The following is a 26,382-nucleotide window of genomic DNA, read 5'->3' as shown; positions in this document are numbered from 1 at the left end:
AAACGTTTTTTTAAGCATAATTTACGTTTAATTTTAAATTTAACTGGGTTTATAAATTTATACAGTCTTAATGCAATTTTTATTTTTTAAAGGTATAGAAAGAAAACTTTCATCAAAAATAATTTTTTGAACAGACCCTATTTCACATAGTTTTTATTTTTTTTTATTTTTGAATAAAATCTCTGGGAATTTTTTTAAAAATAAATACAATGAATGCAGAAAAAATAAGAATAACTTAGTATTGGACTTTATATAATTAAAAATTATCAATAAGGCGATAATTAAGTTTAAATTTCTCTTCTATTAGATTTTCTCTCTCACATGAAAAATATAGTAATCAAATAATCTCTTTGGGTAATTAGAAACTATTTATTAGATGACTAGGAATCAACAGGAGAGATCTTCGCGAAACGTTCTTGTGTATTTTATAATAAAATATGTGTGTATTTATAATCGTATATCATTCGCATTCAATATCTATGAAAGTGCTATTAGAGTATGATCTTTGACTATTAATCGCTGGGATGCAGTTAATACACAAGTACTAGAAAATCGAATGTGTATTATGATTTTTTTTTCTGAATGCTTTATTTAAAATTTGACACAGATTTATAATTATAGTCCCAAAATCCTATACAAAATTTCATATATTTATTTAATTCATGGAGTTTTTGAATTTTCTCATTTTAATGTTTGTAAAAGTATAGATCTACAGGCAGCCAACCTTTTGATCTCAATTTGGATTCATATCAACAATTTAGATGTTAAATGTGTGTACAAAATTTTATCAATCTCACTTTCAGTGTTTTGTACAATAGTTATCCGAACAGTCGAACAAGTAGACTTAATCTGAAGGGATTTCGTTCAAAACTTGACAGAAATCTACAAATTTGGAGTGAAGGCCATGCCGAAAATGTCCTCCTTATAATTTCAAAGAATTTTGATTTTGGATTCATATGTACACTTTAAATGTTAAATTTGTGTACAAAATTTTATCAATCTCACTTTCAGTGTTTTGTACAATAGTTATCCGAACAGTCGAACAAGTAGACTTAATCTGAAGGGATTTCGTTCAAAACTTGGCAGAAATCTACAAATTTGGAGTGAAGGCCATGCCGAAAATGTCCTCCTTATAATTTCAAAGAATTTTGATTTTGGATTCATATGTATACTTTAAATGTTAAATTTGTGTACAAAATTTTATCAATCTCACTTTCAGTGTTTTGTACAATAGTTATCCGAACAGCCGAACAAGTAGACTTAATCTGAAGGGATTTCGTTCAAAACTTGGCAGAAATCTACAAATTTGGAGTGAAGGCCATGCCGAAAATGTCCTCCTTATAATTTCAAAGAATTTTGATTTTGGATTCATATGTACACTTTAAATGTTAAATTTGTGTACAAAATTTTATCAATCTCACTTTCAGTGTTTTGTACAATAGTTATCCGAACAGTCGAACAAGTAGACTTAATCTGAAGGGATTTCGTTCAAAACTTGGCAGAAATCTACAAATTTGGAGTGAAGGCCATGCCGAAAATGTCCTCCTTATAATTTCAAAGAATTTTGATTTTGGATTCATATGTACACTTTAAATGTTAAATTTGTGTACAAAATTTTATCAATCTCACTTTCAGTGTTTTGTACAGTAGTTATCCGAACAGCCGAACAAGTAGACTTAATCTGAAGGGATTTCGTTCAAAACTTGGCAGAAATCTACAAATTTGGAGTGAAGGCCATGCCGAAAATGTCCTCCTTATAATTTCAAAGAATTTTGATTTTGGATTCATATGTACACTTTAAATGTTAAATTTGTGTACAAAATTTTATCAATCTCACTTTCAGTGTTTTGTGCAATAGTTATCCGAACAGCCGAACAAGTAGACTTAATCTGAAGGGATTTCGTTCAAAACGTGACAGAAATCTACAAATTTGGAGTGAAGGCCATGCCGAAAATGTCCTCCTTATAATTTCAAAGAATTTTGATTTTGGATTCATATGTACACTTTAAATGTTAAATTTGTATACAAAATTTTATCAATCTCACTTTCAGTGTTTTGTACAATAATTATCCGAACAGTCGAACAAGTAGACTTAATCTGAAGGGATTTCGTTCAAAACTTGACAGAAATCTACAAATTTGGAGTGAAGGCCATGCCGAAAATGTCCTCAGTATAATTTCAAGGAGTTTTGATTTTGTTTAGAGACAGATAAACAGAACGATATGATTCCAAAAACGTGATTATTGGATTTAAGGAAGTCTAAAAAAATAGAAATGCGTCAACATCTCGTTTTCGAATTTCTTGATGATTACAATTCTTTTTTTTTAGTATATGACAAAGTGAAAAAATGGCAAAATGAGTGACATTGATGTATGTGCAATAAAATGAATGGAGCTATTGTGGGAAATATTTAAATGGGGCAAAATTGAAATTTACAGATTTTTTTTGTATATAACTTGATTATTGCAGACCTTATGTGTTATTAATTACTCGTTATCGATGTCTCTAATTTTTGATGATTTTTCTTTATCGAGAAAGCCCCTTCATCCCGGGCCTTTTAATTCCTATCCTTTTCATAACGCTACTTTTTGAGGTCACACAAAACTTTCATCACGACATAAGGCCTTCTACCTCCTTTAAACTTCGAAATTCAAGAATTTTAAGAGGAGCAACCTGTTAACTAGTGAGACGTAAAAGTTTAGAAAGGAGATTACCAGCTCATTTCTCATCCTCTTCATCTGACCACGTTCTGCCCCAAAATAACTCTCACGTTACCTTAAAAGGAACATAAATGAAACTAAATTAAAATTAAAATTCAGAAGGCTCTTATGTTGTTGAATGGTAGAATCTTAATTTTAGAATCCGAAGATCACATGTTCAATACCCAATTCGAACACAGATTTGAATGTATGGGATCTTGGCCAACAATGCATGTTTAATCTTCGATTTTATCAAAGATCTGAAGTGTATAGATACTTGGTCAACATTAAATATGCCATCGGGGGTTTAACACACTCATGTTGATGAGTGGAAGACAACCTGAGGATTTCGAACCCAATTTGACTTTTTTAAGTCAATAAATAATATAATAAAGTAAAATATTTAATTTAAATTATTTTTTAATATTACATGAGAACTGTTTGTATACTTTACTAATCGATTTGTTTTTCATTAAGGTGTACGTATACACTTGAAGATTTTTTTTTAAAATTTAATTTTAAAAATCCAGTTTTTTCATAGTAGGTTATTAATATCTGTTTAAACTCATTTCAGTGAGAAAAAACTATATTACACTAATTATTAATTAATTAAATAATATTTAATGAGTTAATTATCCTTTTTTTGTAACATGATATCTTAATTTCTAATTTGTACAGACACACAATTCTAGTTGGAAATGATGCCTAATATTAGTCTTCATGTTGTCTGCCTCAATCAAGTTATAAAAATGTATAGTTTTTTAAAACAATTTTTTCATCAACGATGAATAGAAAAAAGCGAGATTTTTTCTGTCATTTTAACATTTAAACAGCTATTAAAAATTTATTTCTATAAATATAACTTTGAGGCACAAAACATTTGCTATTTCATACAGATTATTTTGATATATAAATAACTGTATTTGGTTCATTTCTTGTTGAGTTATGATTGTTTGAATGAAGCAATATAGTAGAAAAATATCATTCTTCATAAAATGAGTTTTAAAAACACCGTAACTAGAGTTTTTAATGAAAGCACCTCAAGAAAAATAATTATAACTCGAGAAATATTTCGAATATTGACAACATCTTGGTATCGGTTTGAAAGCTAAAGAATCAGAGAACATTATTAAGCAATAAAAAAATATTCGATATTTTGAACGATTTTCGAAGTTTCAGGTGTGTACATACACCTTAAGTACTTCATCATTTTTCTTTAAGTTTCTTAAGTATTTAAAGTACAAAAGTACTTTAAGTACTTTCACTTTTCTTAAGTGCATTTGTTTTTCACTACTCGTTACCTTAATTGTTTTGTTTTTCTTTAAGTAAGTTATATGAGCATCAAATTATCGCTTCTCAAACTTGTAAGCTAAAATCAAGTGTTTCAAAAGTGCCATAATTTGATATAAAAATTACACAGAATCCACAAGTCTCATGGATTCTAAGTTAATAGGGCACAGCATAGTTCGGAAATGTAAAGTGTCATCAGGTTTAATAAGAATAAAAAAGAAACTGTTTTTTTTGGTGCCAAAAAACAAATAAACTTATAGCAGTGAACTCATTAGTCATCAACATGAGTATTGAAGTAGTGAATTAAAAAAAATCGAACTCGTGGTTCATCTACAGAAATATTTAGAAATTATTATTCGTATTTTTTAATAAAATATAAAATTATTTTCGTTTTTATAAACGTATGAAATTTTTGAAATGTCAGTAAATAGTTTGATTATGGAAAGATAATTTTTAGTAAGATGCAAAAAATAATTTTACTTTAATCTATATCTATATCTATACTTATAATAAAGCTCAATGTGTGTGTGTGTTGGCGCTCTACAGGCCAGGTCATTTGACATACAGCTATCAAATTTGGTACATGTATACCTTAGAGGTCGGGAATGTGCACCTGGGGTCCCTTTTTTTGAAATTTTAATTAGAATTTTAATTATTAATTAAAAACTAACTTTCCCGCCAAAAAAATCTTCCATTTTCCCCACCGCCAAATGAGTAAGGCAATTTGTTTTTTTTTCTCCCAACAGTAATGAGGCTAGGGTTAACATTTTACGGCGGATTATTTCAAACGATTCTGTTTATTTTCTTAATGTTTGATGCATTTAAAATTAAACATTGTTAATTAATCCATGTTTCAGATTCATTCTGAAGTACTTTTGAATTAAAATAACAGAGAATAAAGGAAATTAAAAATGTATAATCTGCATAGCGTTACCCCAACTGGCGTAGAAAAATTCACGCATTTGCGTTACCGGAGCTGGCGAAGAAAATTCACGCATGCGCATTCTGATTGTTGGCATATCAACCATTATCAACGGACGATTTAAATTACTTTTTGGTTAGTTGTATGCTTTTGTAAGTAAATTGTATTTATGTTAGTTATATATTTTTTGTATATGCTTATAGTTTTAAGTACATCGTTTTTTAAGTAGTTTTTTTAAACCTGTTTTCAATGATTTAAATTATTTTTAGGTTAGTTGCATGCTTTTGTAATTAAATTCTATTTATGTTAGTTATATATTTTTTTATATATGCTTATAGTTTTAAGTACATCGTTTTTTAAGTAGTTTTTTTAAACCTGTTTTCGACCGATTATTTTAAACGATTCATTTTATTTTCTTATTGTTTGATGCATTTAAAATTAAACATTGTTAATGAATCGATCCGTTCATGATGAATCTGAGAAAATTTTGTTGACAAATTCTTGAGATATTACATAAATTAAGAAAGATATTCTTTAGTGCCCATAAAGTTTAAACGCTCAGTGACTCTATTATCAGTAATCATATTATTAAAAAAATGCTTTGTTTCAGTAAAAAATATTATTATATTAACTGCAGATTAATCATTTACACTTTAATTTAAAGCATAAATTCTACGAGGGGTAACAGAAAATGAGAGAGATACATATCACGTTATGACTGAAGGCCTTTATAATATTATGAGTGAATTATATGACTATCAAAATTTGAAGTTTTAAAATATTTTGCTGAAGAATTTATTAAAGTTGGAATTGCATAAAATATTTAATTATTAAAATTTTAACGAACATTAAGATTGGCGAACCAGCTGGTCGCCAAAGGCGGCTAGTTTATAATAAAGCTCAATGTGTGTGTGTGTGTGTGTGTGTTGGCGCTCTACAGGCCAGACCATACGACCTACAGCTACCAAATTTGGCACATGTATACCTTGAAGCTTGTGAATGTGCACCTCGGAACGATTTTTTAAATTTTTAATTAGAATTTTAATTAATTACAAATTAAGTGAAACTTTGGCGTTTTTTCTCGCGATAACTTCCGAAAATATTATCTCACAAAAATGATTCTCACATCACATTGAAGTCGAAAAATCATTTTATTAATAATACCAAATTTTTTTACATACAACTTAAATTTCTATTTTTAATGAATTTTTAAATAAATGTTTTAACCATATTTTTCACCAATTTATTTTCCATAAAATAAAAATAAAATTTAAACTGCACGAGCACATTTCGCGTGAATGGAAAAAAATGAGCTTTTATCAACGTGTTGCCATTACACTGATAAAAGTTCAAATTCAAATATAAGTTTTCTGTTACTGAGAATTAAATCTTAGAAAATGTAATTTTCAGTACATGTGTGTATGAAATAAAGTAATTATGAATTATGATGAATTTTTGTTTTGAAGAGTAAATGCAAGGAAACGTTTTTATGATCTTCTCCGATACCAATATTACTAATTCAATGGAAAAGTTTTATTTAAGACAAATATGGTTTAATATCTACAAGATCTCTACTCCTATTGGAGTCCAAAAGCTAATTTGAGAATTTTTAGTGATATTTTAAGTAAATTGAGTCAATAAATGCTGTTGAATTACGAATTTCAAAATTTTATATATATCATCTGCCCTGTGAATCATATTTAACAAAATTTCTTGAGATACTAATATCTTAAATAAAAAAAAGTTACACTCCATTCAACTAAATCAATCATTAAAGCTGGCCGATTTATGAAAATTTCAATATCGCTGTTCTATAAAAACTGGCAATTTTAGATCACTTCATTGACCCTCCCAAAGAAGCCAATCCAAAGAAGCTCCCAGGGTTTCTCAAGAGTGATTGGCCTAGATTATGAAAATGTTAATTGTTCTAATATTGTAATATTCGAAACTTAATAAATTGATCAAATTTGATCGCAGAAGATCGAAACTTTTATTTATTTATTTCGATGTTGGAGTGCCAAGAATATATTGCATAATATGAATCTATAAACCAAGGGCCTGTCTAAAATTTAAGCTTCATAATTTTTTGAAATATATTTATAAACCGAAAAAAATAAAATATTATTATTGAAAGCATTTCTATAATTAAAAGAAAGCTAGAAACGGAATTTTACGAAGAATCCATGGAAGTTTTGTTGAATAATTCTTTGAGATATTAAAAATTAAAAACATTATGCCGTAGTGCGCATAAAACTTCAATGCCAAACGACTCTGCTTTCAATTCTCATGTTTTTGTTTTCGTTTTTAAAAAAACATGCTTGGATTCACCAAAAAAGTCTTTATATTTATTGCAGTTTCATCATTCCACTTTAATTTAAAATTGAATTTTAGGGGCGCTGATAGAGAATTAAAGAGAGATCCGTAGTACAATGATCAGAACGGCGTACGGCCTACATAATGGAATCATAAGTTAATTATATGGCTGTCAAAATTTGAAGCTTAAAAATATTTTGCTGAAAAACCTATTATGGGACTAAGTTACATAAAATATTAATTGAACCTTTTAGCCGCCATTAATACTAGCGAACCGGCTGATCGCCAAAGACGGTTAGTTATAATAATAAATAATTAATTGAAATCTATAGAAATATAACAAATTAATTAGGTAAAATTCCATGAATATAATTCTAAGAATTAGGGAATTATGGATGATTTCTTGTATCTATTTGTAAAGTCTTTGAGTGATTTAATATTAAATTATAAGTTTGAGAAGAGATAATTCGATGTTAATATGACTAACAGAATGGTAGTTAAGGAGTTAAAGTAAAACAAGCTAATTTTTAAATTAATATTTAAATATATTAATTAATATTTAAATATGATATTGTGTAATAAGTTTATAGTTATGAATATTTCAACAATAATTGTCATATTGAAATGTTGTGCGCTTTATTACAGTACTTAAAAGCACAATACAAATAAATTTATTTTAATGATGGAAATATTTAGCAACAGTTTTCAAAGAATTGTATTTAATAATTGCATTGCTGATTTGCATTTTCTTAAGTTCCGATGTCAGTAAATATAAATCAATGAGAATTTTTCACAACTTTTAATTATACTAGCACAACCGTGCCATATCGTCTTTCGTAGGACCGTGGTGGCCTGGTGGTAAGTTCTCGACTTCCGAACCGGAGGGTTTCAGGTTCGAGACCCGATTCCACCAAAGAACCGTCGTGTAAGCAGCTCTGGTGAACGTTAAACGTCCTCCCGCTGGTGTGGCGTGTTGTGGAGAGGGGTGCCAGCTCAGGTATCGTCCTCATCATCTGACCACGGTTCAAAATGACGAGTTCCGTCCCCAAATAGCTTTAAAACGGGACATTAATATAACTAAACTAAACTAATCGTCTTTCGCAGTTGGATGAATAAAATGGAATATGCATTTTGAGCGTCTCTTGTCTAAGTTAATGTTTTCTATTTTCTCGTATATGAAGTACAGAGTATTGTAATTTTCCAATAATTTGAATCAAGATTTCGACGAGTCTTTATGTTTTAGACCTCTCTGAGATAAAAAAAAACCATTTTTGGCATTGTGCCGCTCTGTCAGACTGCGACGAAGATAACTCAAAAATGCTTTGAGCTAGATATATGAAATTGGGTATACGGTCTTTACACGAAATGTGATGATTTTTTTTTCAAATTTTGAGCAAATTCCATTTAGAGGAAGTCCATCTGTCCGGCTGTTAAAATATAAGTCAACACGATAACTATAAATACGAAGAAATTCCGTAAGCAGATAAAATTCTGTAAACATATTTAGCTTCTATAGTGTAGACATGTAACACATTTTAATCCAAATCTAATAAAGTGTTAATCATCTGTATTTGTAGAAGCACGTAAACACGATATCTCAAAACCGGAATGAATCAAGCATATCAAATTTGCATTGGGACTTTGTTACTACACGTGTAGTTTTGTGACAAATTTTTATTTCAGCTGATTGGGAAAGATGCAATCCATTAACTCTTTACAACGATAAATCTGCCTCGTGAATTGAATTGAAGAATTTTAAATACTTAAATAATTGATCCTCAAATAAAGCAACATTTTATTTAACACTCCGTAGTTGGCAGTCATTAGTTAGACTTAAGGTCACAGGCGGCTTCATTGCCAAGCTTACGAAACATTGTCCATTTCAACACCCGCTAAAGAGACGCCATTTTTAAAAGTTACAGAAAATGAAGCTTTGATCGCAGACATTTAGTTTCGTTTCACATGATTACAAATGTAATCTTGTGGATTACCACATTTGGTGAGTTATTACATGAAAAAAAAAATATATATATATATACCGTAAAAAACTACGGAATTTGCTAATCATATATTGTGATTAATGGAAGTAAAAAGACAAAATATCGTTAAGGGTTGTTTAAATATAGCGGGTGTCGTTTGCCTTCCTTTATATATTGATATAACAAAAAAAACGTATATAATAAGATGCGTCAACTGATAAAGGGGTTAATATAATTCAAGAGGAGAAAACGGGAAAGTCGGAGAGTTTAGACAAAATATTGATATAAAGTTGTATCTAAATCTTTAGTTCCTTCCATCCATATTTTTGTTTTTTATGACTGAAAAAATTTCTCCTTAATTTCTTCTTTCTGTTTTATTATAATATTTATCCCAAAAAAAAAAGTTTTATCATTTCACTTCAGTTCCATAATTTGCAAAAACCATCTGGAAATCCGTAGAATCTGTACAAAGACAACAAGCTTGAAATTTATTTTGGAGGTTATATAATTCTAAAACTGAAATGTACATCTTCAAAATTAAGTGTAATTTAAAATTTTAATATTTTAAAGTAAATTTTTCATTTTAATATTTCAAAAATTTTGCGAATAAACACTCCAGCATTCCATTGCAATTTTCAATTCAGTAATGCAATATTTGTTTATTTAGATGAATTCAAAATTTTGCCACTTCTTTGCTGGCAAAAATTCTTGATAAATTGATTTTGACTTTTTAATTGAAAAAAAATAAGAGTATTGTTAAAAACCGATTGTATAAGCACTCCGAATTAAACTTGATTTGTCTAGAAAGAATTCGAATGAAGTTTATGGTTAGATTATTTGGTAACATATAGTCGGAAACGTCATGAATTTGTCACGTGATATAGAGGAGGTTTAGTGGTGTGATTGGATGAGATTCATTTGAAAATATTACGTTTTTATTGGAGATGGATGTTGTTGTTTTGAGCCATCGACAGAAAACAAAGTTAAGGAATAATTGATATGCTACATTTTAACTATACGTTAAAATGTTACATATTCATTTAACCCACATAAGAATTAATATTCGCCAAATAATTGAAATACAATGAAGCTTCTATAGAATACAGAAGTTTATATCCAAGGGTCTGCTGCTAAATCACCATGGCTCTATAGAAACATTGAATAGGTGAGTGCAATTAGAAATTTTAATATATTTATTTAGGATTTGCTCAGCCCGTTTGTTTAATATATAAATTATTTTGGTTGTGGAAGTCAATAATTCTTATTACTTACTTTATTTTAAATATAAGGTATTGGGACAGAATTCGGAGTTTCGAACATGTCCAATGATATGTTACAAGAAAATAATTCTGAAAAATTAGTTTAATTAATATTCAGAATTATCACTTATTCAAATGTTTCGTCGTCGTCTTATAATATTTGCCTACGATTAAGTCAGACATGCGTTGCATATACATCTGGTTTAGCAGAATTGGGAACTCGGTAAACAGGAAATTTAGCAGCGTAGAGCAGGTCATGCAAAAAATATTGCTTAATATGCATTGTCAACTTTTCAACTATTAGAAGATAGCCTGAACTGTCATTTTTATCGAGGGTAAGTGAAAAACTATCCACACTTCTGGTATTACTCCCTTACATTGTGCACATTAACTTCTGTCCTAGCTTATTTTATTGCTCTACTCTTGTGATGATGCTATGAAAGTTTGAAACAAATTCTTATTCTATATGATGCAGATAAATTATTGCTGCTCCATTAGAAGTTTGCACTAAACAGATGCAACGATCAGTGGTCGATTTCCTTAATTAGAAGATGTCAGAGGCTCAGAAATTCACTGTAGACTGTTGTCGCAGTCATATGACGTCCCTATTTGTCATAATCATCTCTCGAACTTGCTAAATATTGTCATCAGTAACAGAGATAGATGGACGTTAGACTCTTTTCACACGTTACATTTGCTTCGGTATTTTTTAAATTTTTCATTCTACAAACACAATTCTACGTGATAGTGAACTTCCCCTATATTGCAGTAGCAGTTTACGATGAATTTTTGAACCCTTGATACCGTGCGATTCGTGGAAGTGAATTTCCCTTAGTTGTTTCTTTTTTATGCAAATTTCCAGAGGAGTGACTATGATTTATTTGCAACAGAAAGAAGAAAATCGGTATAAATAATCAAGGACAATCAATGAGGAAAATATAAGAATTGGATTGGATTGTGAAGTTTAGTGACGCAAAAGCCAAACTTGGCCATACTGCGCCAGACATACGGTTAAAATATAAAGACCAGGTTTTTATGTAAAATTATGTAAAAGTAGAAACAGATAGATAAAATTCCATGGCAATGTCTCATAACATAGTGAACAAGATATAAAAAAATGGCAACATAATAAAATGTTAAAAGATTTTTAAATTAAATAATTTAAAAAGATTTTTGTGGGGATGTAGGAAAATATAAGATTATGCTAAAAGTGCAGATAATCTTTGACTTTTTCTCATAGGTATAATTTGATAAAACGTAATGTCATTTCCTTATATAAATCTTTGTCTCTCTCTCTCTCTACACAATTTTTTCCAATTGTTTACTTTGGTTTGCACTCAGCCTTGTGATTCTAGTTTGAATGAATCTGATTTAGACGATACTGAATATTATCCTCGTATAGATATTTCAGAATTGGATTCTCTTATTTTGAAATTTCTTCTAAAACCGAAAATGATTCAGTTTCGGAAAACCCGAAAAATGCTCTGCCTACTGAAAGCAGTTGTGCGAAACCACGCTCCATCTTTCGCATTCGTTCAGACCCGGAATTTTTTCTCCTAATAGTGATAAGTATTTTGAAATATTTAAAAAGTTTTTTTAGTGATTCAACTCGTGAATCGATTATCATTCAAACACATTATTATGTTACTCAATATTTACCAAAAATTCAGTTGGAAAAAAATATCGTGAGCTCATAAGTGGTATTTGACCACAATAAGTTGAGATGATTATTAGCTTCTTTCAGGTTTTTAGTTATCATGAGAACTTATTTGTTAATACCTACAAAAGGTAGTTTTTCCATTTATTGCATATTTTTAAATGAGCTTTCATTACTTTAAAGATTTAATTAAATATTGTGCAAAATCAGCTTTACTGGCAAAATTCTTCCCTATTCTCCTCAAGAACTTAAGTTCTAAGGGTATGATCTAGTTTTAAAAATATTTGAGTTTAGGAGGGGTTAAAATAAATTCATAATGCTGATAATTTTTACAATGTTTCTTTAAAATATTACATGCTTCAAAGATTTTTTTAGCTTATTTTTACTGACCGATTGAAGCATAAATATCTGCAAAAGATCCAAAATTTTATTCTGTTTTTCATAGAAATACGTCAAAAACTCTTACGGCAACTGCTATAAATTTCAGTGTTGAAGTTTAGAAAAATGAGGAAGGTAGCACTATTTTCGCACAAAATCAACTTATCGGATCTATAATTTGTGCACACAAGCACAAGTTCTCACGTTCCTTCGTCTCTCGTACGTAATACACGTATGACCACTGCAATGCATGCATTTAATAAAAATAAAACCAATTTCACTAGTAACAGCGCCATCTACATTCACAAAATATCACTACACACTGAACGTTAACTTTTGAAAATGGCTGCCAGTTCAAGTGTGGTTATCATCTCCTGACTATCTCTTGAAATACCCCAAAATAGCTCTGATATAACTTTCAGTGGTAAGTTTAAATTAAATTCTTAGCAGTCTATTCTAAATTTTATTCATGAAAAATTGCATCTTAGTGAAATTTTGAAAGAAAGTTTCTTTTTAAAAAAATGTTTATTTCATGAGCTGAAATAAACTATCTGGCTATAAGCCAACCATTTCCCAGAAGCTCAGTCAGATGAATAATATATTAATGGAGTATTTAAAATTATTAAATGACATAAAACCATGCTGGAATAAAATATACATTTTCTTATAAAATCTTATCTTTCTATATCATTTTATTTTGAAGAACTGTTGTCTTTAACTTTTGAATGATTTCTGTACCCACAATTTATATTATTTGTTGAGCTAAAAATGTAAAAGAATTATTAGTAAAAAGCTATATAAGTGTTAGTCTTTCTTTTTAATTTGCATTTTTTTTATGGAAAAATAAGGTACAAATTCGCTCTGCATTGATGTTTTCATCTGTCTATTTAACTATTATAATGACTTAATTGATCATTTTAGCAGTGTTAGGTCGCCGTAAAATAGCAGGTGGTCGGGTTGTTTTTATTAATCATTATAATGATAATGTTATAATATTTCGAAAATGTCATTTAAGTAATGTTTCGAAGATATCAATCTGTTTTCAACTATAATTGATGAAAATATATTTTCTAGAAGAATGATACAATTCGAATGTGTTGTATTTATTTTAAAAGTCACATAAAATGTAGTAATATTTCTGCCGTTTTATCTGATTGTCTGATTGAGTACCATAAAATATATATTAATTGATGACAATTTTCAATTATACTAAATTTGAAGTAATTAGGATCTATCTCTAAAATACACAGTTGAACGCAAGCTGTTTGCATACTGCTATTAAAATTGTTTTTCAATTAACTAGCGTTGGTTCATTTTCATTTAACAATCTTCATACAGAAAGGTATTGTTTACAATAGCGAACTTAAAATCCATGAAATGCGAGTTGATTTCAGATCCATGGTTGCATCCAATTATATTGATAATTATCCTATTTTGTTTGGTTTGTAAAGGAAGATTTTTAACTAAAACTGGATGATAATATCAAAATATTTTTAAAATGCACTGACTAAATATTAAATTAAACCTTCACTGGCTGTTTATAAACTAGTTTCAAAATACTTTTAGTTTGTACTTGTTAGACTTGATGTCGAAGCTATGGCAACAGATCTAACAAAGTGGTGAATACAGACATTATTAAATTAGAAGGAATTTTCTATATTTTACATCATTATTATTGTAAATATTTTGTACTTAGTGTCAAAATTGAGAAAGTAATAATGCGTCAGCAATATCTTTTCTAATTGTATGCTTATTTGACGTAGGTTGAATCGGGAATATTGATTGGTTTTGATAAAAAGAAAAAAAAAATGATTGGAAAAGAACCTTTTTGACTTTGGAGATATTTTACCAGATTTAACTGACAAAGCATTTCAAAAGAAATTTAAAGAAAAATTTGAAAAATTCCTTAATATATTGCTTAGTGTAATATTTAGTAATGAGATATTTATTATTTAATGAATTCCAATAAAAACATTTATGTTCTACGCTGATGTTCAACTTTTTTTTTTCTTATGTAATTCAATTTAGGCTTCAAATGTTCCTTGTCATTCTCAATTGAAGCTTTCAACATTGTAGAAAATCCCTTTAACATAAATAATGTAACAACAGAAAATGATATGAAATTTTATGAACATTTCTATATATCTAAATATTTTAGTTAACATTCAACACTTAAAAAAACAGAACACACAGAAGAATGATATTCAGATATTTTTCAAACGTAAAGGAAGGCCACATTAGCCTTGTGGTAAAGTCTCGTCTTTGGGACTAGAGGTTGCAGGTTCGAGACCGGATTGCTCCGAAGAACCGTTGTGTTAACGGGTCTGGTGGTCGTTAAATCCACCAGAGTTAAATGTCCTCCAACTGCTGTAGTGTAAATGTTTGGAGAGGGAGTGAAAGCTCAGGTATCGTCCTCGTCATCTGACCGCGATTCAGAATTGCGAGGTCCATCCCAAATTCTAGTTTTATTTTAAAACGGAACGTATAAACGTAACAGACGAGACTGACAATTGAAATAGTGACTACAGTGCAAATGAGATGGGAAGAATCGGTTTTGTTTTAAACTCTCAGAGGAAAAAACATTTTAGCTTTTTGAGATATCGTCTGAATTAATTTGGGGAAGAGTTGTTTATCTAGTTTTGTTAAAACTATCTTCAGAAAAAATAAACCCAAAATTTTTGCAAGATTTTTTTTTTGTTACCAATTTAATATTCATTGAATCAACAGGAAGATGTGGTTAAGAATAAAATTCTGCTTTCTGTATAGATTTTCTCTTGATATTCCGGTTAATTATTCCAATCATTTCAGATAATTTGCATTGGTGGTGGGGTGAGGATATGATCAGGGGAACATTTTAAGGTAAGAAAGTCTGCGGTGGGGTGGTGATAACTTCTAGGATTTTGATTATTATCATCCAGTTGATGAGACGCAGAATTTTGGAGAGAAAGTGATAGCTCCAAACTACGAGATTCATGTCAAAAATCTTGTGCTGTTTCCAATTGGATTTGAATATTACAAAACTGGTTTAAGTCTAATGTAGCAAACACTTGAATTTTATGTATTTGTAATAATTTATTCTATGATAGGAATAAATTTTATATCTCAGGAAGGGAACTAGTTTTTTCATAATATTTATTTATTTGAAATATGCACACTACAGAGATCAATTCTATTTACAGAGTTCATTAATCAAAAACAGACAAGAGAAACTGTCCACAAAGCAAATTGAAATACAAACAAAAAAGAAACAGCAAAGAATAAAGAATTGCATATATCTAAATAAAAATGCAAGCAACTATCAAGGTTTAAAATACAAAACACACACAAGCACAATAGCAACACAAAAGCACGAGTTCACATAAATATCACACTATGTATAGTTAAAAATGTATAGTCAAGAATTTCACGAATGTTTCAAAATATTAAATATTTCTTCTCGTCTAATATTATTCTGTCATTTCTTTATTTAATATATATTCATTTTTCGACAAAAGTAAAGACAAGAATGGTTATACATTACTTAAAATTGCAGGTTATAATCAGTTAAGATAGTTTACATGGGTATTTTATATGAAATGTATTTTTTCAAAGAAATATTTTTTAAAATTAATTAAAGGATGGAAAGAAATAGAGCTTTGGGGTAATTATTATAAGCAGTAAAATGCGATCCGGTGTAATATAAGTGGTTTTTTATTATTTGAAATACATATTTTTGTTTTCAATTCCTTGTTACTGTAATCAGAAACTGATGCAAGTGTTTCAATATCACATAGTCTCTTGGATTATTGGAAAAATTGTTTTAAGCGAGATTGATTAATTACTAGATTATTTTGCGGAAAAAGGTATTGTTTAATAAGTTCTGCAAAACATGATAATGATAAAAAATAGACCTTTATATCTGTCCTGTCCAGCTTTAATGTTCTTTAAAATGGACTGTCTGCAAAATCATTTTTAGTCGCTTGTAATAACCATACGAAATGCCAAGCTGTCATGATAAAACAAATTCACATTTGTGCGACGAAAAAAGTTTTCAGTGAGGTACTTACGAGATACTTTTCATCTTTATGAGTTCATGGTAAAAAACGATGAATTATTTCCCACAGTAGACTTTTAAAAAAAAAGGAAGTAAATCTAATAGTCTGTTGGAATTAAGATGCTAATATGACATATTGATTATTATCAGTAATTTTGTTTGTTGAAAATATGAGTTTGCAAGGGCTTTCCTGCTTTAAATTGAAAAAAAAAATGAAAAATGATTGATGAAAATGATTTAAAGTGATTTTTTAAAATTGGTCTATTGTTTTTAATTGAATGTTTCTTTTTCAATTAAATCCAATTTCCTTTTGCAGACTTTTACATTCTTAATTTTAAAATCAGAAAATTTAAATTCAAAATATTCATTTGTTTTTACATGAGTATATAAAAGTATAATATTAACCCTTTGAACTCGGAAAAGTAATTCGATGCATAATTATTTACTTAAAACATGAACTTGCCTTTTGCGCCAAAAAATCTATACAAATGTTATAATTTGAATTTCTCTAAAAAAGAAATCCACATCCTTTTACCATTCTGTGGGTATTTTTAACTATTAAAATTTAATAACTAAATAAAATGTTAAAATGATGTACAGTCTTCAATGGTGCTTGAGAGAAGAATTTCAAGTGCAAAGGGTTATAAATCATTTCTTAGAAATTTAATAAAATTTATATGAGACTATTAGATTTATTGAGATATTACGTTTTCTTCCATTAAAATGATCTAGAATTTGCAGTTTAAGTTTTCTAAACGAGATGTAATAAATTTCTTCAAATTTGTCAGTAAAAATGTTCATGTTGTATGATACATATTCCGGTTACATTTTGGTTGAATTATTTCTTACTTTAAAACTAGAATGTTTCAGCAATTTTTATTCTCTTAATATCAGTATACGACGCATAAAATATTATTCTGTAACATTCCAGAGACAAGACATATTTTGAAGTTTTTGTATACTCACTGAAAACAGACATGCTTACGCTGTCTTTGTTATTGAAGTATCCCCTTATGGCCCACTTGGAAATAAATTGTCATGCACGTCACTATTTTTAAAATGAAATATAGCTAGAGTTTATCTTAATTTAAAAGGATGGAATAATAAAGGCTTAGAAAACGATTCGCAATAATAACAGCAATAATAACGGAAAAGATATATTTGTAAGTCAAAATATAACATAAAGCGAATAACTGCTTCATCATTATTCATTTCCATGAATGTGCCTTCTGTATGTAAAAGAGATAAAGCATGTTTTTATTCATACTGCAAGTACCGTTGCTTATTATGGTTATCTTTTTTGTGATTGTGGGAATTTAAGGTTTAAAACATTTTAACACAGTGAGAATTTCAATAGAAATAATGAGATATTGTATAACTGTTTTTAATGGATAGGATGTATTTGGAATCTTGTAATTATCTTTGATGATAGATTCAAATATACAGATACAAATTTCTTAACAAAATGTAAAGAAACGTCAGTACGGACAGAAGATGTAAATAATTAACAGTGTAATTAAAAAAAGTTGCTAATAAATGCCAGCTTCCATGCAAGATGATACTGAAAACATATGGATAATTGGTGAAGAATAGTTTACTCATTATTATCTAAGGCCATGATGGCCTGGTGGTCAGGCTTTAACTTTGGGACCTGAGAATTCCAGTCATGACGACTCGATTCAGCTGAAGAACGACCGTGTGAGCTCTTCTGGTGCATGTTAAATCGGTTGGGGCCAGATATACTCTTGATTGTTTGATATGGAAGTTCAGAGAAGTTATGTCAGTTCACGGTTCATGATTACGAGGTTCATCCCAAAATAGCTCTAATGTAATACAATGGTAGTAGAGTTTAAAAATGGGACGTTAATATGACTTTAACTGTGACCTCGCTATCCTTGAAAGCTATTTTTTTTCTTAGCCTCTGTTTGGTTTTTTTTTCTGTTCATATTGCAAGTACTATTTTAACGACATTAATATTTTTTTTTAACTGAGCAATTGTATTCCAATGAAAAAGAGCGCTAACATTCGAACTTTCCAAGATTTTGCATCTGTAACAGTAAGTGAGATCTCACACATTTTTTGTCACATAATTTTTGAAAGGATTTCTTAAAATATCGGCATTTGAAATTTCTTTTGATTTCCTGGACTATCACTGGGTATTCTTATATATATAATAGTCAATCATCCAACACGTACAAAATCTGAGCCAGTAGTTGTCGAAATAAACATTGACAACTCCGTGTTCTATTATATTGTTCCTGTAAAATCATTTTTAAAGTTTGTGCCATGGTTTTAGCTCTGTATACTATTTCCTTCCCTTTATATTATTTTTTTGTGTATAAATATACTCAAAATAATTCATTCAGTTAATATGTTATTTTTTAAAAATAATTCATGAATTATGAAAATATGACCATAAATTAAACGCCAGTTAAAACTAAAAACAAAAACGTGATCTTTAATTCCTTCATTATCCATTATATAAGGAATCAACCTTTGCACATGCAGCTTGTAACATAAAATATGCAAGTATGACTTTCATATAAATTCACAGAATTCTTATCTTTTATATATAGTGAGCATCTTTCTTGTGTGTTGCGAAGTTTGAAATATTTTTTAAGGGTACAGATATTTTAAAACATGTCATGCATTTTTCAGTATAAAAATGAAACATGAAATTGTCGAGCAGGGTCAACTATCAAAGAAAGGAAATATATTAACATTTAGGTTAAAACAAAACATTCATCTGGACAATTATTCAATTTGAAATTCATGAAAGTAATTTGGAACTTTCGGCCTGTTTTTTCCTATAGGCAAGTATTTTTATTTCATTTTAAAAATCTTCCTTAAGGTTTTTCTATTTTTATATAATAAACTAGTGAGAGTAGTGTTCCCGAAATACAGGGTGTCCCCAAAAAATGTATACACACTTTAAATAATTGTAAATTTGGGGTTTATTACAATTCGAATAATTTTCAACATGTAAAAGATTCTACAAATATCATTCTATTGGCTTGTTATCGCATGTTTTCAAACTGATGTCCGTTCTGCTTCAGACACTGCTGACAACGCGAAGCGATGGAATAGCACACATGATGGAACAATTCCCTTGGGATATTCATACATTCATGTTCAATGTTTTCCCTCAATTGAACAACTGTTGCAGGTTTATGGACGTCCTGAACAGTTCCATCAGCTTCAAACTTATCTCTAATTCGAGTGATGGTAACTCGTGTAGGTGGTTCTTTGTTAAACTCCCTCTTAAATTGTCTTTGCACTTCTACTGCATTTTCATACTTCCAGTAGCATTTTAGAATAAATTTCCTTTCTTCAAATTTAAGTCTGTCTGCCACCACTCAGTTCAATGGGTTCAGTATGTAAAGAAAGAAGAAATAACTTAGTTATCAGCTGCTAAAATGTGTATACATTTTTTTGGGACACCCTGTATTTTGTATATTATTCAATAAAGAATTTATCTCCATCTCTGCCGCATAAAGTTATAAACATTGGGTAAGGCGGCGAATGTTTTGGGTGATATTAGCAAATAATAGTAAAAAAAAAAAATACAGATTTTTATGCTTGAATTACATATTTTTAGGGAATCTATTATGCGAATACTTGTTTTGAACATCTGACTTATTTAAACCAAAATTAGGTACGAAACCAGTGACAGTCATATAGTTCAGCTACCAAATTTCATTCATTTAAGTCATTGCGTTTATAAACATGCGAAACTACCGACAGACAGAATTTAGATCCTTCAGCAGATTTGGCTTAAGATTTCCCAAGAATCTAACATTTTAGATGTTAAACGTGTGTATCACATTTCTACTATCTAGCTCTTTATGTTTTGTAGTTATAAAGCTAACTTGAACAGATTTCCTAGGAATGCTTTTCATTTAAAATCTGATAGTAATTCCATGTATTGAATTTCAGCTGTCTTGCTCAAAACGTATTTCAATTACGTTCACAGAAAAATCGAATACCAAAAATGCGTTTCTCAAACTCAGGAAAGTTTGAAACCTATAAATTCGTCAAATTTTAGAGTTGAAATATTTTGACTCTTAAATCATATTTTCTCTATACTTTTCGTATATGAGAAAACAAAAATAATACATGCAAAATTTCATTCTTAAATATAAAATTTACGAAAATTGATTAATCAAAACCGATTCATTTATATTAATTTATATCTCTATTTTTCGCATAATAGAATATTAAATTAAAGGAATCAAGCAAAGGAGATGATAAATATATTTAAACTAACACTGAATGATAGAAATAATTACAATAACTATCTGTAACTACCTAACAAAATGTATGCAATCTTGTGATCAAGAACCCAAAAAAAGTTCTACAAAATATAAATCGATTGAAGTAGCTTTTATGAAAATATACATTTTACGAACATTTTCAGTTTATAAAATATGTTAAAAGATGTTGAAAAGATGTTCTTTTCAATCTTTTTGATGACTCTTTTTGCTTTAAAAGATTTTATTTTTTCACTTTTTATTATTATTTATCTATAAAAGTGGAAGCCAAAATTTAAGATATCAACAAATGGATCGATTCTATCTTATATACTTAATGGAAAACCCATTAGGTAATATAAAACATCTGTTGCAATACATCACTATTTTTTTTTTATCAAAGTCATAAATCTCCTGAGAAAAATACTTTTACAGCTACAATAGTTTACGTTACACTTCATTGTCATGGCTTTTCTTTTTGGCTTTAAATGACTCTAGAAATAGTTTTTTCGCAAGATATTTTATGAACAAGTGTATCATGAAAGAACTCATCATCATAAAAGCATATGTCGTGAAAGAGCTCAAGATTCTTTAAAAGTGTGTTTTTTTACCTTGTCCTATACTGAAATATTCAAAAGATATCTTGAAAATCGTAGAGAGATATTTTAAATCCCTTGAATTAAGAATTTCAAAGTTGATTCCGAAGTTTTCAAATAACTTTGATTGCTTTGACAGCAACACGGATTTGTAATAAAATAGCAACATATTTATTGTAACTTGTTCTAAATAGCAAATTTAAAATTGTTTTTAAATATCTTTATTTTAAATGCAGAAAATTTAGATGCACAATCCTTGAAAGAATTTTATCTTTTAAAATTTTTAAAGTTAAGTATGTAAATCCTAGCCACTATTTGAAATAACATGTTCCCGAGCCTATGAATATGAATTAAAATTAATACGAAAATTAACCGTTTGTCGATTTGTGTATTTGTATGCATTTAAACTCAATAACCCAAAACTATAATAACCTAGATAAATGGAATTTGGGATATGATCTCTTTACTAAAATTCAGTAATTAAATTTTCAGTAACAAGTTTTATTTTAAATAGCTCAATAACAAGACTGTAAATGCATTCTAGGTATTATTCACTAAATTACGAAGCAGAAAACACTCATGTGCCGCGAGAGTCTAAGACTTCATCGCTAATGCTTTAAAAACCATTTTCCATAGCAAAAAATTTTGATACCTTGTTCACTGCAAGATAATATTTGAAGCTCTATTATTTTTGTACATAATTCATAATTTTTATTTTTGTCTATTTTGAAAGCAATGCATGAAAACGAGATCACACACCTGAGTAGGATCTGGAAACTTCTGTATGACTCCAGAATGAGACCACTTTACTAAGAATTAATGCGCAACTGCTCTGTTTATAGCTAATCATTGACTGCATAAGCCACTATAGGAAGAATTCAGCCGGCGTTGTGGCATTGGGTGCTGTGGGGCATGAAGTAGCTAAGTCGTACTCTTCGTCCTAGTTGGCGCTATTGAAAAAACAAGATACGCTCACTCGGCTTAAATCGCTGACAGATAACTGTCAGTGGGCTTGTAAAGTGCCATAAGTCACAACACAGCACAGGGAGAATTCGTATTTTCTATTCTTTGTGTCATATTCGTAAACAATGCATGAACCTGAATTCATTTCGGAAACTTCCGTAGAACACCAATATGAGAACACTTTTTTCGAATTTAAAAATTTACTACTCATCAGTTCCATACATAATAAGCCCTCTCGATGGCTTCCGGATAGGAGGGTTCCAAGTTCCAGACCCGATTCCACTTAAGAACCGTCATGTAAGCGGATAAGGTGCACAGTAAACCCGAAGGTGTCAAAATGCCCTCCCGCTGATGTGGTGCTGAATTTTGGAGAAGGTGGTGTCGGTTCAAGTGATTTTCTTGTCATCTGACCGCGGTTCAAAACTAATGTCCATCCCTAGATTAGCCTAGTGTTGCTTTAAAATGGGACAATTATAAAACTGTACAGAAGTGTTCCATGAACAGCGATTCATCGTCTACCTGAGCTACTATTATTTTAGGAAGCTCTTGATTTATAAAAACGATGCATGAACCTGAATTTCATTTTGAAACTTCTGCATGTGACTAGATGAGAACACTTTATTCAAATTTGAAGATCTAATGAACATCTGTTCTTGTATTACGACACATTGTTTAAATCAAGTCTTGGAATTCAATTATCTACTAAAAAGCCATGATTCTATTATTGCATAATATTGCCAGAATGCCAAAAGTTTGCCCATAAATTAATTATATAAATGCCAGTTTACACATAAATTAATAATAATGGATAAAAATCAGTGATTCAGAGTAACTATGCAGCAAATGTTACAGAACATTTCATTTCAAAATTTCTGTTAAACAATCTTATATAAAAATAAATTTAAAAAAATGTATATATTTTCGAAAATAATAAAGGTGTTGTAAGTAGCATTATAAATGCTTCCTCTTTATTAACAGATCATACTAACAGCAAATCTTTGGTTTGTGAATATTGCTTTTAACCCTCCAGCTGCGTATCCCGCGATTTCCGCGGGTTGGCATTTAGCCCATTTTTCTATTGCATCCTGCGTTTTTCGCAATTTAGAGTGTTTATTTTTACGAGTACAGATTTTTATTATAGTATTATCGTGTAACATATAGTATCAGTTCACTTTCTTTGAAAAATATTTGAACTTATTTGCAAATATCGCATCTAAATAGTGATTTTAGAAAAATTGCGCAGTCAGAGGGTTAATTTTAAGCAAATTAAAATGCTAACAATCAATATAATACTATGATTTTTGAGTAATATTCTTTAACATTGCCGCTGTCAAAAGTAAAAAGAATATTTTGATGTTGCATAAAAACATAATTTTCTGAGACACGGCGCCAAAAAATTTCCGAACATGTTATATATATAACTCAAACTCGATAGATATTCGAGATTTTATGCATCACAAATCATAAGGCAAAATCATATGCAAATAGGTCCTTTTAAGAAACGGATCCATAATTTAGAATATCTTCGGAAAGCACTCCAAAGTTTGAGAAATTCTTTGAAAGCTTCGAATGTTTTATTTTAATCCACAAGATAAACTAACGCCTCTTCAAACCAAACATTTCAGAGTGAAATGGATCCGATAATAAGCAAATACATTTATATTCGTAAAATGTTAGTGTATTTACTGTTGAAAAAAAATTAAAAATAGTTTTGGGTTTAAATCTCTTATTATAAATCTCAGGATCACTTTTAATGAGGTACAAAATACATAACGCATTAGCGACACTTGCGGGCACATGGACCAGGGTATTAAAATCAATAAGATAACATTGGGAGAAAGAATGACTCGCATTAAAATTATTCTCGGAGTAATGCGTTCGTTTAAGAATATTTCATATTTGCTGAATAGGAAATAAATTTCATTTTCTTTCGTGCTTGAAGTACTTAAAAATGAAACCTATATAACAAACACCTTCCGGTTTCAAGTAACATTAGCCATTTAGAGTCATAGAAGGATTTTCATATTTGGTAAAAAATTTATTTTTTTTAAAAAAAATTCTAATTCATTATTTATTTCAAAAATAAGTCTTGCATCATTATTTCTGATAAAGAAAATATTTATCGAAAGGAAAAAAGTACTTCATTCGTAAATTGTGAAATTATTTCTTATGATGATATAGTGTGTGTTTGCTAAGATCTTTCAGTTTTTTTAGGTTTGTTTGTGTGTGTGGTGTGGGTATAATTTTTTTTTAGTTTGATTATTTGGTTAGAAAAATAAATACTTAATTGTTAATTTGATAATTGTAGAAAATGTTCCTTAACATCATCAATTTTCAGTTGAGCACTTTGAAATCATGTTTAATGATTTTGTTTGTGAATATTCTCCTGTAATTGAATTATACACTAGCTTGCCGTTCATTCATTTTACTGTAGAAATACGTTTACACATGTAGATTCAGGAAAAAAAAATGAAAAAATGTTTTGTAGTTTTGAAACGGAGAAAGCTATGCTTGGCGAAATTGCCTTTTTATTCGATATTTTGTATCATGGCCACTTCAGCCTCTAACTCCAGTAGAATGCAAAGTCAATAAAAGTTATTTGAATTTTGTATCGACAATTGACGGCTCTCTACAGCGCTTCAACCCTTCCTTGTTGTAATTTATTTTGGATAATCATTCACTGAGCGGTTTACAAAGAGTATTTGGGAATTAATGGATAGATAACAAACGCACCACTTTCTCATAGCGTCAGTTCAAAATTTACATACTTTGTAATAAACATAGCATTGCAGTTGACAGGAGACATAACAATAAATATATTTTTTATATCCGATTGCAATAACTCTCGAGTTCTAGAGGTATCAAACTTAATACCATTAGACAATCATTTTAAAATCCGAGTTATGCGTAGAAATTATTTTTTCCAATGCAGAGCCTGCCATCTACTGACGATGCAGAGAACTTATTGTTTGGACGAAAGTCCACATAAAGGTATTACAATAAAATCCACTTTTGTCCACTAAATAAAATTATTTCTGAAAAAGCCACGTTATGTTTTAAATTGAATAATTTATTACTTATCAGTTTAAGAAAAAATCATTTCAAAATTAAATCCTAGTTTAATTTTGAAAATATGAATTAAAAGCGTACAGAATTGAAAACATGAATTAGAAGTGACTTGTTAGAAATGTCAATATTTTAACTTAAGTAGTAGAGTCTCAGTTTGCGATGTAATTACAAAAATGATCTGTGAATTGTAGAGTACCTGATGCATACTAAATCCATTCGGGCAGTCAAATAATTGTCCATTTTTTAAGTGCATAAATATAAAGATGAGATTTACGGATTTCGGCTTTCCCATATTGGGTTGAATCATTAGTGTTTTGCAAATTTAATTTAAATGTTAAAGTTTTTAAAGAAGGTATTTAAATTACTTGAAGATGAAATTGGTTCAATTTTTTTTTAATAATGAAAATTAAAGACAGGCAGTGAGTACATTCAGGTATTGGTCCTTCTAGTGGCTTTAATATCTTAATTACAAATAATGCATTAAAGCAAAAGTCAAAAAAATCCAAAAAAAATGTTCAATTTACATTATTAATCATTCCATTATTATTTTAGCTATATTGCCACATTTCAATTTTGTAGAATTCCTTACTGAATTTTTATTTGATATGCTCGTAGCTTTTCATAGTTGTTTGAATTTTTCTACAATGAAATTAAAGCGATACAGTTAAAAATGGTCTTTCACTATAAAACGATTAATTCTTGAATTAAGTATTGTTGTTGAGAAATAATGGTTGCGATCCAACGACATTCGAATGTCATCTCTCTAACTGTAACCGAAGATAAAAATGATTAACAGGACAAAACCGTAGTTCCAAAACAGCTTTCCCTCTAAACCAATATCCGATTCCGGCTGAGAAACGTCCTTTATAGTTTCCATTGATTCTTCAATATTGTGGAAAGCGGATGGCAACCTATCGTGGATATTGTCATTTAAACCTAGCAAACGATCAGAAAATGATTGATGAAGCGAACTG

At 29.4% G+C, this 26,382-nt stretch overlaps 1 protein-coding gene across 1 annotated transcript in view; it reads left to right on the top strand.

Moving 5' to 3' along the window:
• LOC129988343 (protein O-mannosyl-transferase Tmtc3-like) overlaps positions 1 to 26,382 on the top strand; it is a 234,630-nt gene that overhangs the window by 372 nt on the left and 207,876 nt on the right. The gene's annotated exons all lie outside the window — the stretch shown is intronic.

This window comes from Argiope bruennichi, chromosome 10, assembly GCF_947563725.1.
Source record: "Argiope bruennichi chromosome 10, qqArgBrue1.1, whole genome shotgun sequence".
Classification (NCBI taxonomy): domain Eukaryota; kingdom Metazoa; phylum Arthropoda; class Arachnida; order Araneae; family Araneidae; genus Argiope; species Argiope bruennichi.
This window is presented reverse-complemented; position numbering and strand designations above follow the sequence as displayed.